We start from the raw sequence: 15,434 nt of genomic DNA, 5'->3' as shown, positions 1-15,434 counted from the left end.
GATGAAAATATGAGCAGAAGTATGGAAATTCTATGTTGCGAAGAATATTTATGATTAACACATCGGTAAATCGTAATTATGATATATACGCGTAAATATACGTAAATTTCTCTCCATTTTATTAGTTTACGAATTTTGTTCATCTAAAAATATGAAAATTACTGAAATGCAATAATTCCAAATGTGTGATCGAATTATCAGTTTATGTCATGAGAAAATTATGCGAATGTATAAATTCCAAGGCATTATAAAAATGTATTGCAGAAGTCAAAAGTAAATGCTATTTATATATACATATTTATGTATACATATCTATATATATGTATGCATATAAGTATCTATTTATGTGTCTACATTTACATAGTGAAATTTCTATTTTGGGTTGAAAACAATCATACGCCAGCGGCGTTGGCGATCCTTGAAATACGATTTCGTAGTCTGCTTTAAATAGTTGGCGTTTGTTTCAAGCTGAAAATTTACGTTGTGTAATACGAACATTGTGCCCAGCTGTAGAAGCTGATACTTGGACTTCGATTGTACTTCTTTATTGGTATCTTTTTCGATGTTTTTTCCTATCTTTGTTCTATTTACGGGTATACTATATGCATAACTACAAGAAAGGAACAAGTGATACGATTGGCTATAAAAACGAAGTGGAGAAGATTACTTACTAATCTAAATGCGAAAGAGAGGGAAGAAAGTTTCATCGGATATTTCCAGCAGTAAGATTAAGTGGTGGCTTGCTAGAAATATGTTTCTCCGAGATTTTATATGGAGATAATGTAGATATTGTTCAGAACGTTCCAGAGAATTATACGTATAATGGAAAATAGGTTAGGTTTGGAACATTTTAAATAAATAAGTATTATTTCGTAGGTAATATATGTATTACAAATTAAGATGAAATCGTATTTCTAAAAGTCTTTTTATTTGAGATTTACTATAAAAAAAAGGATCATAATAAGAAATTTTATTACGGAAAAACTGTAATATGTGAGTAACATATAATTCTTCGATTTGTAGATATGCATTTATGTATGTTATTCATGTATAAATATTACTTGGTAAATTTCTTTTTAAATGGAGTTAAAATAAATATTAAATATCTAAATTACATTAAATTTCTAACATTATGATTTAAAAAATAATAAAAAAATATTACTTTTTCAATTTTAATGTATTTATTATGATTTGAACTAAATCTATATATTTAAGAACTAAATGTATAAAATTTCAAGTCGTATAGAAGTTGTAGATTCTTAAATTGTAATATATAAAATTTCAAAATAATGGTACTTCTTACTTCGAAGACATCTTATATAAAGATAATACAAATATTGTCCGAAGAGTTTCAAAGAACTACGGAATAAGATGAAATACAACGTGCACGATAAATCATCGAATACGTTTCAAATTACATATTTTCTTGGAAAGTATCGAAGGCTGTACGATTTCACGTAAAGTTCGTGATACGCGGTTCACCATATGTATATCTTGAAGAAAAAATATGACAAAAACTTTTATAGAGTTGTGTTATGGTGTGTTAGATCTCTTATCTTTTAACCAGCAGTTTTTCAGGATCAAAGAAAGGTGGGTGCAGAAGAGTTTTAAACGAATTATTTATGAAGACTGTTTGCATAGCTTAATCACAATCGTTGCTTACTATATTTTTCGCTATATTTTTCACTATATTTTGTCATCCATTAAGGAAAGAAGTATCAATTAAAAATTGGTGAATAATATATATTGTTCAAAGGAAATGTTAAATTTTATGCAACTGAAGTTAATAATAGTCATTTTTAATAAATAAAACAATTTATGTACTTTCGTTCCTATTATAACTATTGACTAACAGCACATAATATTATAATGAGTAATTTACAATTTTTGGAAGTTATTCTATAATTAGTTTGAAATTTTGTCATTATTAATATTGTAAATTTTATTTTATGAATGACCTTCTCTAATAAATAAATTCAGTCGTTTTACATATTTTATTAAAAGTGAGGCTTGAATTCAAAGAATGCTTGTAAAATTTTATATTATTAAATTTATTGTAATCAATTTTGTATGACATTCTTAATGACAAGTTTTGTACTTATTTTATGCATTGCAAAATAATATAAATTTATTGAGAAATTAATTTTTCCAACAAATACTTTGTGCTTATTCTAAAAGCAACAAATTAATTAAAAGCAATTCAAATTAACTGCTTGACGTTACGTACTTATAAACTGCTATGAGGTAATCCTTTATGAAAAGATACAAGAAAGATGTAGAATCCCGTTTTTCCGCTGGAGGTTTGGTTTTTTTAAATTCTTCAAATTTTAAGTTCATTATATATGTATGCACTTAAGATTTATGTTACTCGACTTCAAGAATGTTTTTAACATGACGGTACTTCACTTAGAACGCTTCAACTAGAAAGTAAGTATGTAAAAGTAACTTTCTTAACGAACAATATTAAAATATTGGATTAGCTGTGGAGAAATAATCACTTGGCTCTGAAAATTTTCAGATTTTATGCCACTTGATTTTCATTTGTAAATTCATCTTAAAACCGTGGTTTGCAATAGACATACTGAAAATTTGAATCAATTAGTGCAAAATATTATGCACGATAAATAGGCATATGCAAATGAAAAATATGCATAAACAATTTGTTTTAACAATTCTGTAATTGACGCAATAACATATTGTCGATAACGTATTTTGTTTAAATTCAGAAATGTGAACGTTGCCTAGGTCTTTAAATACATACATATATGTATGTATATTATATACACATATATGTATTTGTCGGGTTAATGTTGGAATTTTGGGCGTTATACGAATCTTCGCTTGAATTGACCATCGAGGTTATGTATTCTAGCTGATCGTTATTGGTACCGAGGTGATGATTACAAGAGGTTACAGGTAATGACGGCAGTCGGACAAACGAGAGGTCGATGACAATGAATTTAGGTTCGATACGAATCCACGGCCACGGAAAGACGAATCCGATATGGTACGCGATCCTGGTGTGACTCAACGTACAAGTTGTACTTCTCTCAATAACTTTTTCAATAACTAACTCCATAACTTTCTCCATAACTAACTAACTCCCAGTACAAGTGGAACTGTCCTTATATAGTCCTTTCTCCACTCAGGTCAATCTTTATTTTTAAGGAGAGCTGCATAATTATTCCATACCTCTGTTAGTACACGTTCCTCCCGTGAGCGTGGCTCTACGTTCGGTGACTCATTATGTCACTTGGAGTCCAAGCCCATCGTCATAAACTTTGAGCATCCATAATCGGATTAGAACATTACAACTATTTCTTAATTTTATTACTTAAGTGTAACTATAATAAAAGTCTGGCTTAGGGTATTGGGAGTTTTCCTAAACATTCCAAAAGAAATGCTCCGATGTCCTTTCATCTCCGACATATTTATATATACGATGTATGTGCATTATACATCACTATGTTATATGCTTATATGATTTCGTTGAAAAATAAATCTCAAAAAGATTTTATTTATATTTTATACTTTCTTCTTATTTACTCATGAAGAATTATAAATAATCCAGCTGTAAGTAAAACCTTTTATAACACTAATTTTTAATTGCTCATACAATGATAACTTAATATACCTAGGTTATCTTAACTCTTCTGCAATTATTAGCATTTGTTATAAATATACTAGATTCTCCAAGATTCAGATAAAATTATGTGGTAAATATTGTGATAAAGTTAACAGGGTATACGTTAATTATTTTTACAATTATAACGTAAAGATACATTAATTACTTTATTTGATGTGTATTTAATAAGCACTCTTAAAGATATTCAGATAGAAAGTCACCAGTGTCCTAGGATCTTGCGATCTTTAATCTCAGAAAAATATTAAATTTAATTATTTCTCACATTAAAAGTATTATATTTAATTATCTATGCAATTACATTTAGTCATGGATTTATGAAAATAATTTTACTTTTACATATTATAAAATACTACTTTGTTCATTCAACATCCCAAACTTCTTATATAATAATTCTAACTATATTAATCTTTCTTGAATAAACTTTCTTTATTATCCCTTAAAAGAAAATACAATAATTATTATATTTCTGTGAAAAAATGAATAATAGAAATTTTGGTGTATTTTTATATGTATGTTACATTATATAATATACATATGTATATTATATGTACATATATGTATAATCTGTAGTATTCTTTTAAATACAGAAATACAAAAATAGTTTTACCTTTAAAAGAAACCTTAGTTTTATCCTGAAAAAATGAAAAAAAGAAGAAAAATGTTACTTCTTTCTTTCAATTTCCCTGCACGCCTTCCAGAATTTAAGCACGACGAATAGTTCATAAACTGACTGCGTCCATTTTTTTTTTTTATTTAATTCTTTACATTCACAATTTGTCCAATTTAGACATTTGGTGAATTTTTTAGCTGTTTGATTATCATGTGGGTGGCTACTCCCTGCGGGGTACCATCTTTGTGTTGGTAGGTTATATCCTTTGTGAGATCTTTTTTTTTATTTAATAATTTCAATTCACAATTTGTCCAATTTGGACATTTGGTGAATTTTTTAGCTGTTTGATTATTATGTGGGTGGCTACCCCCAGCGGGGTACCATCTTCGTGTTTGTTAGGTTATATCCTTTGTGAGATCCGCTGGGTGTTTCCTTTCAGTCTTCTTCCTATGCTTGTTGTGTTGATCGTTTCCGCAGCCAGTCTACGTCCTTAGCAATAAAAATACAAGTTCCGTAAATTATCAACTGATATATGACGTTCTCTCGAAATAAATCCCTTATGTTACTTTGTAGATGCTGTGCTGCGAAAGAAAAACTCTAATAATTTGATGTTTACTAAATTTTTCCTTCAACTTTTCTCAGCTGACATAAGCATAAGTAATAACGTAACTGTAGTTTCTTTATCTTTATGGTTCTTTTTTAACATATCCTTTGAGCTCCATGTTCATATATCTTATGTTTGAACTAACGTAAGGAAAAGTTACTTTTGCCGTATTTGCGGCCTGTAAGAACAGTGAGGTAATAAAGACATTTGGCCAAAGCCCAGGGACGCACGTACCATCCTTCCGTTGTAAACAACCGAGCCGCAAGAGCAACTGTCTTCCTTCGCGCCGGATGCTTATTCTGTGCAGATTCTATAAAGTCCCGCTACTTGTTTTATAGAAAACATATTGTCTTTGAAAATTTCTTACCTTACGTCCGGCGACACTTTCTGGTCGCTGAACAATGCACCGCTCGAAGTATAGAAACAAATAAGAAATAAGAATTTGATTTTACTTATGGAAAGAAATAGAATTTGTGAATTGTGAATTGTGAGTAAGACCATGAAATGGAAGAAATATTATACCAAAATATTATAATATATTATTCTTATTTATTATATTTATGTCATAATTATTATGTATTATTATTATTTTATATTATTAATTGTTAATATTATAAATACTATATTAAATACTATGCCGCCGTGTACAATGATTTATCAATTAATGATATTAGTGAATTGAGAAGTTATAAGTTACACGTTCCAAACTTCTATTTTATAATCTTACAATTTTACTTGAAATGGAGGAGTCAGATTAGCTGAATTGTAATTTGTAAAATTTACTCGAAGATCTTTATTTGTCTGTATCCAACTGTAATGCTATTATGCAAGAGAATTTACTAGCGTTGCATGCTAACTCGTAAAATTTCACTAATAATATTAATGTTACTAATGATAATATTACTAGCGAAACTAATATTATTAGCCACATTGTACGAGTCACAAGCTACAGGTCACAGGTTACCAGTATCAATCCATTAGCGGCCAAACAGAGAAATAATGCATAGAGGTTATATAAATGATAACATTGTTGAGAAATGTAAAGTAAATTATATATTGTTTTATCAAGATATGAAAAGTATATTGGAATATTAATGTAATCTTGCAGAAGTTCACTATACAAACCAGAGACATAAGCAACATCTTTGTGATTTGAAAAGAGATAATTTACTATAATACTATAGATACCTCAATTTCTCCGGAAGTTTATAAAGTTGTAAAATGCAAAAGGGTGAAGAAATAGCCATGAAAATATTAACGAAATTTTTGGAATTCCCTTTTATAATCATAACGTTAGAAAACAGAATTCAATAACATAAATTAATTAAAGGATATAACCTAACAAACACGAAGATGGTACCTCGCTGGTGGTAGCCACCCACATAATAATCAAACAGCTAAAAAATTCACCAAATATCCAAATTGGACAAATTGTGAATGTAAAGTATTAAATAAAAAAAAAAAATTAATTAAAAAGTATTAAAACGAAATGATGCGTTAACGTAACGTTGATTCTGACAAATTATTTACTTATTATTATTGTGCTTGCATAATATAATGAACTCTGACTAGTACAAATCAGCTGATCATTACGGTATTCGTATTCTATAGCATTTTGAGCACTTTTTATTTTAAAGAGTGACGTAATAACGTATATTACGTGTAAAAAGTCTGTTCTTTTTTTTTATTATTTAATTTGTACTTTACAATTTGTCCAGCTGGACATTTGGTAAATGCCTTTTCTGGGAAACTTTATCTATCATTATTAGAAAAATAGATCTTATTCTTATTATCTGTTATGAGGTATGATTATGAGGGATATTATTTATTAATTGTTTGAATATGATACACAAAATATTAATATTAGTTGTAGGCTTTTTATAGATTTATACGTTTAGAAATGACGTGACGAGAAGGAGTGAGTGATAAGAAAAACGGTTATATACACCAAGCCTTTGGAGCTAGAATTAACAATAGAAAAACAAAAAATATATATATATATATCTTAATATTAATTAACGATTTGGAAATAAAATGAGAAGGTTTTTACATTTTGTTTCTTTACAATTTTCATCAAATGGTCGAAATAATGTACATACAAAATATTAAAAATGATGGTGCCTGATTTATATATTTGTCCTTTTCCTTGTTTCCGTTTTTCTAACAAAAGTACAGAATCTCTTGAAACGTATGATTATGCACCCCCTAGAGTTAACACGTGCTGTAGAAGTCAGAATTTTCGACCCACGGCTATTTAATGGTTCTAGGCTAAATAAAACTAACTAAGCGGGTGGGATTTCCACGAGACTTCCAAGGAAAAGTACTATCTTCCTTACCAGAAAAGAGTAACATATACATATTATATTTACCAAATGTCTAGTTGGACAAATTGTAAAGTATAAATTAAATAATAAAAAAAAAAGAAGAAAATATACATATTGTATGTAATGTGTAATAACATGTAATGTATATTTTACTTTATTTCTTCTTTAATCTTGCAATTATTTTATTTAACACTTTTCATTCAATAGATTTTTAATTTGCGTTTCAATTTACCTTTTGATTTATCTACCTACTTAATTTTATAATTCTATAAATCTTCTTTAATTGAGTACATTTTAAATTAGTACATTCTTGACATTATACCTGAAACAGAATTTTATGAAATAATTGGTTTACATTGATAAAATAATAATTTGCTAGGAATTAAGGTACATAAATATCTTATTATATTATTAATTATTATTATATTATTAATAATTATTATAAGGTACATATATTACTTATTATTATATTAATATTAATAATAATTGTATAATAATAATTATAATTAAATTACTTATTATTAGTTAATAAAAAAAAATTTTTTAAGAGTAGCTTGAGGGATATTCTTATAATTATCTTGTAGAAATCTGATAATTCTTTTCGTGCAAACTTTTTATAGCAAATTCTTTTTCAAAATGTTGTAAGCTATACTAAATCTCTCTAAGACTGATGTACATATCAGAAGCCTAATCTTGCCGAGGGATCTTTCAAACGTTTGCTATACACGTGTTACCTTATTCTACATTGCATCCATTCTAATTTATTTTAACAGCTGATCGTGTTTGGAAACGTTTGGAAATTATTCACCATGATATTTAACGGATTTTTGAGACGTCTTTTACAGAGAATATACTTCACCTTAAAAATGTATTTCATTTGTATTGTATTCCATGTTCATATAGCACGTATATTCATAAATGTACAGCACCTTCTTAATTACTAAAGTAAACAAAATTTTCATTAATATTACTACGTCAAAATATATTTTATTTGTCTAATGAAATTGTTATTATTAGTATTATTATGAAAGTATAAAATATATAAATATATAAAAAATAAAATAAATAAAATTACTATTATTATAAAATGTGCAAGATAAATTGAATCATCATATCTATATAATACTAAGTGTAAGATACTTTTATATTAAAAATATGCTTTATTTGAAGAAAATTATAACTGTTCTTGCTCGATGATTTTCAATCAATCCACCGTTAGCAATCGTAATAGCATTTACCACAATCAGATTTTCGTTTTCTTTCTCTTCTCAGTCTAACCCTGTTTCGCTTTTCTTCCCTGTTCGTATTTCGAAGAGTCTGCATTCCTCCTTTTTCTATTGAAGTTATTATTACTACCTTCCGTGTTCGTTTTATTTCGTACTACGTAACTCCGTTATTTTCTTCGTCCTTTTCTATGTATTACTGTGGATTCATTTCCGGTATATTTTTATCCTTCTAAGATTTGAATTCCTAAGAAAAGAATACAATTGTACCTCATTTTCTCTGCATTATATTCACAGCTGATATACAACACGTAATTTTTTGTATGCTTGTTATTCACTCTGAAATCCGGTAGAACATCTTATGATGTCTTCTTCGACGTAAACAATATTTTTGATGTACACACTGTATCTCAAGCATTTTTCTATTTCCACCTCTGCTTTGTAAGGAACAGTGTGTTGAGTACCATGTGACTGCTCAGTGTTTGATTGTTGAAGTTAAAACAGTCTATTTCCAATTCCCAAGTGGACTTCGACCCATTTTTTATTTTGTTCATTTTTGTAGTGTAGTCAGTGTGGCTAGTCCCTATCGAGCAGACACCCTTTTTCAACGCACTGTAGTCACACCTGGCCTGTTTTTTTCAAACTCAGAGATCCTCAAACAGTACCAGTTACAAATATTTAAAAAATCACTCGTTCATCCCAAACCTTGCTAAATAAACCTTCATTGGAATTATAAACAATTCAAAAATATTTTTAAGTAAATAAGACAACTGATTTAGAAATTCAGTACAGTGACTTGCAATAATATTCGGCTATTATAATGTGTGAAATATTGTTGTATACATCTATTTAAAATAGTTAATTAATTGACTTTAATATGTTAGAACAAATTTCTAATTATCTTCGATATATTTTAATAACTTTTTAATATATACTAAAATATATATATACTAAAATATTGTATTTCGTAAAGAAACATATATCTCATTTATTTAATACATATACTTTTCTTAAATGAAAAAGAGAAGTTAAATAATACTAAAGAATCGTGAAATGTCCGAATATTAATGTTCATGTCGCTGAATATAAAAATGTTACATTAGGAAGAAATGAAACAAAAGAAGATAAGATCAAAGAAAGCATAACAGTATTTTTGCCTGCAATTTATGGAGTTATTGAATTGAGCAAAACCAAAAATAGTGTCGATTTGGCGCCTTCACATCCATATAGATTTTCTTTTTAATTTCCAATGATTTTCTTCCATACGTTTTCTTCCATTTCGTTTCTCTGTTCTATGATCGATAACATCTAAGATAGGAATGCAATTTTCTGCTAACGCAAAGATTTGTTTATTTCTCTTGCAGCCAAGCTGAAACGTTTCCAGAAGAATAAAATATTTGAGAAACTCTGTTCAGAAGTACCGTGGGCCGTCAGTTTTTGAAAGAATATCGTCTGCACGCGTCTCCTCAAATTAGGCGGACTAGTTGAGAGTTAAAAGGTCTAAACTGGAAAAGTTTTGTAACCTGCTTTTCTCTCTCTTTTTAACCAATATAACATAATGATACTGATAAAATTTTGTCGTTTTGCTTTTGATGGAAGATTTAGTGGATACCCTAACCAAATTTGTGGAAACTATAATTTTAAAAAGTGCAAAATATAATTAATTTTTTTTTTTATTTAATTCTTTACATTCACAATTTGCCGAATTTGGACATTTGGTAGAATTTTTTAGCTGTTTGATCGGCGGGGTACCACCTTCGTGTTTGTTAGGTTATGTCTTTTGTGAGATCTGCTGAGTGTTTCCTTTTCAGTCTTCTTTCTATGTATATAATTAATATAAACATATAATATTGATAGAAATTAATATATTTAAAATGTAATTAATATTTAAAATATAATTTCTTAAAAATAATATTTGCTTTTTATAAAATACAATTTGTTAAATATCGTCTTTAAGCCTTGTTAAAATAATAATTCTAAATATTTATCGTATCAATTAAAAAGTATTTAACGTACTGCACTTTCATAAGACGAATAAAAGATGTTTAGCTGTGAAGTATATGTATACTCAGAAACTGATTATTTTAAGAAATGACAATTTTTTTTTTATTTTTCTAATGCAAATATTGTTACTATATTTATAAGCATATCTCTTTTATTTGATAAAGTAAGCATCTTATAGAGATGAAGAATTATTAAAAATTTTACAAAGAAGACTTTGTCTTTCAGTAAAAGGATGAATGAAGATATATTTAATTATAAAAATGAATAAAATTCATTATTCAAGATTTTGTTAAATTTAAAAAAAAAAACATTCAAAGATGTTTCAAAATATAATACTTTTCAAAATGTAATAAATATTTAATAAATAAAATTAAGAGGAAAAATTCTACATTCTTGTTACTTAGAGAATTAATATAAAACAAAATAAAAACATTATATAAATATTTATTATTTAAATAGCATATTTTTCTTAAATGTCGTGCATTGCAAATGTGCAAAGTCTTAAAACATTTCTGAATGTTTTATGTTTATTCTTTCTCTTCTTTATTTAGTCTTTTTTTAGTTGCATTAGCACCCATGTTACTTACATGACTGAAAAATACCGATATCTTTCAAAAACTGCAACATATTTGAGTGTGACTTCACAACGAGTCACTTCTTTAGGATTTTTGTTGATTTGCTACAATTTCCTTTCATTTTTGTTTGATTTGAAATGATCGATATTTCAGATTATCGATTTAATTGAAAGTTGGGAAAAATTTGTTGTCAAAAATATAGTCATCAAGAATAATCGTTCACATTCACGTAATTGGTATTTGGTATATACAGCATTTCAGACAGAGGTAGAAGTCAATGGCGGGAATATTTGAATTTCAAAATATGTCGTTCATATTGGCCGTGATTTGCAATGAGTCCGTGCGAGAAATATATCATCCACGACACCGCGTATTCGTATTCACGGATGTGGAAAACACATCGATCGTGCTATTTATTATACGGCTGCTCCAGCTGGAAGCCAGAATTGGGAAAAGGGATTTCAAGATTATGTAAATTATGTAAAAAGTTAGCAAAATTTTTTGAAAAATAAATAAAAATTCAATTGCATTTTCTGTAATAAAACAAACAAAAAAGGAAAATTTTATGCCAACATATGTTTCTATTCTATAGAGAACTTTTATATTTGAAAAAGTGATTACTAAATATTAATAATACATTTTACTTGTTGTTACCTATGATCTATTATACTAATTTTTTATCTACTAATTGTTTGCATACATAGATAAAACATTGACCTTAGTTAACTCTATAAATGCAAACTTCATTCTTTACAATGTCTGTGCAATAGTATAAAGTAGCTCAGTCAATTATTTCAAAGTACTTCAACAATTTATCTGTAAAAATTATGCAGCTTATTTCCACACTTTTTATGGACGTAAACACGTATGTAAATTTATACAAAAATTATAGCACTGTTTACTATATAAAATAATTTGATATGTTTGCTTCATCGATCTTGAGAAGACTTTTACGTTATTAATAGTACACTATTAATCTTGATTATTGATGACTAACATAAATGAGAATCTCTTGTATGTTTATATATTATAAAATATTCGATCTTTCAATTGCAAATATTTCATGTATAGAGTTTGTGTAAGACTATATATAGAAATCTCATGTATGTGTTTATCCTCTGAAGAGCAATTATCACAAAAGGAAATTCCACGCTAATACAATAATTTTGTGCTAAGTTATTGTATAACATTAGCCGAAATGTTCAATAAACACTTCGTTATAGCTATTATATTATTATATGCTTCATTATAACCACTTCAATGGTTCTACTTACATGTTACAAAAAGAAAGAATTGTATTTTTATCATAACGTGTGTCGATATAATTTAACTTTGGCGTTGAATTATATTTTTATTCAATTACATTTATAACATTATAGCGACTATAACGAATAATATTTCGAATAATAAGTTTCAATAATCACTATTAGGTAAAGTAGAGGAATAATAAATTAAAAAATATTTGTATGAGATATTTTTTACAGACAATTTTGTTATACTGTACAATGTGAAATAACCTTATAATTATAATTTGATATTAAGAAAGGTATTATACGGAGAAAATAAAATTGTGAATGAAAATACTTTTTCTAACCAGATATGTATATATTCAGTGTACCTGAAGTTTTTGTTCTTATAGAAATTGAGACAAGAAGTCGCGAAATTGAATTATGCAGAACAGTATGTTTTATAAAATGTAGGCACATTTCTTAATAATATTACGTATTACATAAAATGTAATAACTAAGAGCTAAATCTGTAAGAATCTGATATAGCGTAAGAAATTGGGAATAAGAATACAATAATTTGTATTACATAAGTTTATCCGTAGGTATCATAACTCTGCATAATTTTGTTTATATGTATATATGTAGTGGCTACAAAAAATATTTATACATACTCAATTTGTAATGGACCATTTTTTGTTAGGTTCAACATTTCATTTGCATGTTATCAAACGTGGAACTACTACTAAATAATATGAAATTTAACATACTTGAATTTAATTGATTGGTACGTAAGTACTATAATATGTAAATACAATGGTATACAAATACTTTTAATAATTACTGTATATATTTTTTAATATTATATAAGTAACAAAATATTATTAATAATCTCACAAGTCAAATCTCTTATCTGTCTCTCTTTTATCAAATTTATTTACTACTAACAAATATTAGTTTCCAACTAGAAAATAATATTTTATATTTATTTTAACTGGAACTTGGGATGAGAAACATGTTGTACCTCTTTCAACAGACTTTGATCTCTTGCTCGGTAACAAAAGATAAGAAATAACATCCCTTTTATGTTAAAATGTCTCCCATCTATCTACAGCTACAAAAAAGATTAGTTCAACAGCGTAACAATCCCTTCATCCTATTTCTCTCTTTTGAAATAAATCTAAAAAAAGAATCAAAGAGATCATAATATCCCAAAGGTTTCTTTTGCATTAAAAATTGGCCACAAAATGATTATTTAGAGGGTGTATAAAAAATCTCTGTATTTATATAAAAAGAGTTTTTAACATTGTAATACTCATTTTTTATATTTTCCATATTCTAAAATAGATTTAGTATATAGTTTGAAAACCATGAAAACAGCATTAAAGTTTCATTCATGTTATATCTACTTTATATCTTATTTAAAGATCTTGTAAAATCCTCTACTTTACCTGAAAAAATTATAAAGACCTTTACTTGTAGTTACTTGTTTACGATGCTCTTATTCTTTTAAAAGGAAATCAAGATTGGATTCAGAGGAACAAGAGTTCAAGTTTAACGCTACGTAATGTGAAACTCTTATGCTTCGTTCATTTATTATTGTACTATTGCATCACATGGATAATGTCATTATATTGACAGTAAACAGTTTTTGTTGTCATTTCTTTACTCAAAGGTAGAATCACAATAGCTATTATTATATTGAATGGATAAATCTATCACACCGTTCTGAGCCAAAAGAACCTTTATTGCACATACATACATGGACTAGGGATAAAAACAAAAGAACATCTTAAACCTATCGATTGAATCTATCGATTGTAACTAGAACTGTCTTCTAGTTACTGTTTCTTGTAACTAGCGCATCTGCATATGGATGGCGAGCACGAACTCACAGTTGTCATTTTCAACAGTTTTTTTAGGTACACATTATTAATTTTTAAATTTCAGATAAAATCAAGCACCGTGATTAATTATTAAGTTGTATGGAAAATCTGGCGGTCCATAAATTTTGCCCTGGATTTAGTGGGATTAAAAGAGAATTATTTATTATGCACTCTCGTCAAGTAGTGAAAAATGGGACGCTCATACAAATTTATACGGACATAATCGAAAGAAGAAAGAAAACGGGAACCTAAATAAAAAGTCGTTTTATCTATAAGTATAAAGAATGTTTTGCTTTGCATATTTCGTATATTTTTTACGTATATATTATTACGTGCGTTCTCTACATTTTCGTCTTTTTATTTATATTTTTTACACGCGCAAATGCATAAATACGAACAGTGTATCAAAAATTCTAATAAAAGAAAATTAAATCTTTCATTCCACTAAAAATCTTATTTGACTTTACACGTCCTTTGTCGTTTCACAGTATACACCCGCATGTGTACCATACCCGAAATAGCTACAGAGTTACATATTACGCTTCTTACTGAATGCCACTAAACGCTACGTATTACATATACATATGTATATTTAATACTAAATGTCACTATATACATACTCGCACTATACTAATTTCAGCGTGGAAATTTTGGTTGCACATAGACGCAGAAGAACGCCTTTCGAGCTGAGATCTAATTTCTAATGGGTAATTTCATTTAGGTGCATCGTTTATAGTAGAATGCGAGAGTAACGTTTACTTCCTACCCTCTCGCTCCTATACTCATGGACTTTAGCAATTTCGGAAGAGTCGTTTACGCAAATCAGACCGTAACGCTTCCTACAGCAGCGTTTTAATACACGCGTTTCACTTGAAGTTATGTGTTTCCGCATGTATGAGTAATTTCTCCGATATCTTCCTGTTCCCCGAGATCTTTATTGGACGATCTACAAACGATTTCCATACGGCTGTCGCCATTACCGGAACTTTCAAGCAAGCAAGTGTTCGCGAAACGAGAGTTCTTCGCTTTTAATGACGAGAATCTGGAATCGTATTATCACTGCTCTTCTATCTTGCACAATCTCGGGTAATAGGATTTTTGCAGTCGAATGACGTCTCGATGAGATTCGGATAGGTCATCCATGCTGTTCCCATTAATTCGATAATTTCTATCTTTGAAACTGTTGTTTTATAGCACTGTTAAATATATAATGTTAGGTCGATTATATATTTGATTGGTTTTGTTCTATTTAACCCCTTAACCTATGATTTACGTTCGAGAATTTTGGGCCGAAAACGTAAACAAGCTCGCGCAGCCTTCCAGCCATTCGCACGAC

The 15,434-nt window shown here is 28.2% G+C and overlaps 1 protein-coding gene across 3 annotated transcripts in view; it reads left to right on the top strand.

Annotated features, from left to right (window-relative positions):
* The window catches only part of LOC122568882 (RYamide receptor-like), a 349,767-nt gene that overhangs the window by 15,462 nt on the left and 318,871 nt on the right, over positions 1 to 15,434 (top strand). Inside the window, exon 1 of one of the 3 annotated variants that reach the window (XM_043729151.1) lies at positions 1,256 to 1,590. The exons of the other annotated variants lie outside the window; for them this stretch is intronic. The gene's annotated coding sequence lies outside the window, so the exon portion shown is untranslated. Of the gene's footprint in view, positions 1 to 1,255; positions 1,591 to 15,434 lie in introns of those variants that run through there. 3 annotated transcript variants of the gene reach the window in all.

Source organism: Bombus pyrosoma, linkage group LG7, assembly GCF_014825855.1.
Source record: "Bombus pyrosoma isolate SC7728 linkage group LG7, ASM1482585v1, whole genome shotgun sequence".
Classification (NCBI taxonomy): domain Eukaryota; kingdom Metazoa; phylum Arthropoda; class Insecta; order Hymenoptera; family Apidae; genus Bombus; species Bombus pyrosoma.
Note: the sequence above shows the minus strand (reverse complement) of the source record. Positions and strands in the feature narration are given on the sequence as shown.